Raw genomic sequence first — 3,288 nt, 5'->3', positions numbered from 1 at the left:
GGCCAGGGTTTTGCGATAAATGAAATAAACCCTTCTTATTATTTGATATGTTTTTTTTATATATATATACGGTTTTATTTTTTTTAATGAATGAATTATCATATTGAATTTCATTCCCCTTTCGTTTTATTCTATTACTGAGGCGAACAATGTTCGTTGAGCTTGATTTTCATAGACGATTGGGGATTTCACAGTTTCTTGATTGTCCCAGAGTTTCCGACGAATGAAAAAATCGAAGATATTCCCGATTGCCTAGGATGGGAAGTGACATCTCCGTAAACTCGGGAGCGTTTCTATTTTTCTGACGCTTGCCAGATTTCCGGGATGGTCAGCGAACATTGCAATTGAAGTTATATGCGAAAGCTTTAGCCTACTACCAATCCTCTTTTTTCTTGGCTGAGTTGTTCCCTCAGCGGTGCACTGTCGTACGGCTCACCGGTTCATGTGTATTTTGATCGTGGGCATCCACACTTCAGGAATTTCCGTTCTACTGTCCCTTTCGATGTTGTTATGTTGAAGTCTTATGAGAATTGCCTCTTTGACCCTGCGAGTGTACCAGTAAGGATCACGATCAATAAATTTAACTTCATTCTAATGCTTCAAAACAAAATGAACACTTTTCTTCACCAACCATAACCTCAAGTGCGAGAATTAACTTTGATGACAACTTTCTGACGACTGCAAGAAACTATTTTTGGCCCACGACTAATTCAAAAGAGGATGCCATGTTACTTGCCCCAGTCCCTGAGGGGAAACCGAAAACACAAGAGTTTTGGTTACGGGGGTACACAAAACACGGAAATACCCTAAACACTGTGACACCGCCAAATTTTAAAAAAAATCTCGCCTGCGATAGACTGGCGCCGAGTATAAACCAGGCTCCTCGCGTTCGGCCCGGCATTCAATGCGCGGTGGGTCACTCGATAGTGAGAGTGAATCATTCAATAATGAGCCATTCAATTTGGTGGACCATTCGATGATGAGTCATTCAATTTGAAAGTGAGCCATTCAGTTTGGTGAGCCATTCAATTTGGTGAGGCATTCAGTTTGGTGGGCCTTTCAATTTGATAGTACTAAATTGAAACACAATCCACCTGCCATAAAAAGTGTTGAGAAGTCACTGAGCGAGGCTCGTACGTCATGACCTCAAGCCAAATATTACCCTTTCCGGCTTTCACACTCAGTCAATACGTATATACTATATTTATAAGGCATGAACCGGGGGTCCATGAATTACAACCATGTGTATAGTTCGCGGATCACTTCTGTGGAACTCCTTTAATTCTAACTCTTCAGGAGTTTGGAAACCTGCGAATCCGATTGTTTCACAGCTACCGAGCAAAACTGGTGTGGAAAGATCTAACAGGCTGGAAGTCAAAATCCTACGGCGAAACTCGCTGGGGTCAAACTGGGAGGTGTTCAATGTGGATCTTTACGATGCAGTTACGGCCTCCAAAGCTGCAGGAGTGATTTGCCCGTGACTATTGGCTGGTTGAGACTACCACGGGCTAGCGTAGAAGCCCTCAGGATTTTTCTATTACTCGACAATGACGCTACAATAGACGGTCTTGTCAGAGAGCTACCACAGTACATCGCTGCTACTGAGGATGTGGCTATTGAATACGAGGGAAGAGAAGTTGAGTGGTGGAATGTCTACGAAGAGAGGCTTCCTAATTGGTCTTCTGCAGTCAAGAAGTCTTGCTTGTTCAACCTTCGTCTGCTGCCGCAGAAAGAATTTTTAGCCTGTTATCGGCGTCTTTCCATGAGCATGCACTTTCTGACTACTTGCAAGCAATTGTAATGCCGCAATATAACAATCGCAGATAAGCTACATAAGAGTATAGACTTTTACTAGTGTACTGAACCACAAGTTAATTTGAATTTCATCGTGGTATTCCTTGCATTTCTTTCTTGTAGACCAACGGCTTCTAATAAATAATTTATTTTTTGAACTTATTTGCAATTTTTTCAAAGAGCATAATTTTGAAAAGATGGCATAATTTGGAAAATCGAGCGTAATTCTAGCATAATTTGATCAAAAAAAAGAGCAGTGCTACTAGCATAATATGCTACTTTAATAAGCACAATCTATAAAAGCCTAGCTAGGCGCGGTGGTGGCCCGCTTGAATGACAGAAACAGGATAGCTACTTTTATCGAAAAACTGGCACATTACCACTGATTTGTCGGGAAAATTAGAGTCGTCACTACATAAACTATAAATTTGGAGAAACTGTAAAAAAATGGTATCGAGCTTTTGACGTGTGATGGATGCGAGGATGAATACAACAAGTAAATGTGCGAGTCTGCAGGCCTATGAAAAAGGCTGGGACACATGTTTCAAAAATTTTCAAATGATTCTGACCTTTTTTTTTTTTTTTTTCCACTCTCCTCAAACTAAAATTTGTTTTTGTCCAGCGGAGCGAGAGGATAGCGATGAAAACTTGAAATTTCACGGGGCCGTGACTGCAAAAATTTACCTTATTATTGTCACCTTGAACTTTGGGATTACTTCACCCATCTAATTCACGATTCTTTTGCAATGCCATTTACCGTTTGTCCCAACAGAGAACTTTTATTTTTAAGCCTCATGGCAAGAAAAAATTAAAATTAGTACTCATTCGAAAAGGACCAAGGGTGAAAAGTTTACATTCTACTTTTTCCTCTACTTTGCATTACGGAATGTATTTTGGAAGATCTTTGGACGTAAGAAAAAATTTTTATCTATGTACAGATGTATCTATTTGTCTATAAATGTTTTTTCAAAAAAATTATTAAAATCTGGAAATGAGAAACATGGATAATTTAGCGATGCCCATAAAGCATAACCTTGTGAAGGTTCTACTGCTGTGCGCACTTGCTTGATGTAGCTGATGCGGATGATATACGCACGGTTGAGACTGAATAAATAGGCCTATTGTAAGAAATCTCTTAGCCTAACGTTGATTAATGTTTGGCGTTTTTCTGGAGAGCCTCATTAGCGAAATGCGAGTTAATCCCAGCTATTGTTTTTACTAGTTTCAAAACAACGCGTTTCGCCCAAAGGGGTGAATAATGTTCACTAGAAATAGCCAACCAGTCAGATTACTCTTTGAAATCACCAATTATCATATAGTGAAATGTAGTAAGCGATTGCGTGGGAGGGGCAGATAGGAGGATATTAAGCTTGAGGTCATGAAAAACGGGCAGAGCGTTCCTACGTCTATCCATTAAGACCGAGAACCAATAACTTTCCGGATCGGCCGATCTAACATAATCGATAACCATTTTGTCACATGGACGTCGCCGTT

The sequence above is a fragment of the Pocillopora verrucosa genome, chromosome 10 (genome assembly GCF_036669915.1).
Source record: "Pocillopora verrucosa isolate sample1 chromosome 10, ASM3666991v2, whole genome shotgun sequence".
Classification (NCBI taxonomy): domain Eukaryota; kingdom Metazoa; phylum Cnidaria; class Anthozoa; order Scleractinia; family Pocilloporidae; genus Pocillopora; species Pocillopora verrucosa.
The sequence above is the reverse complement of the archived record's forward strand: the minus strand, read 5'-3'. Positions refer to the sequence as shown.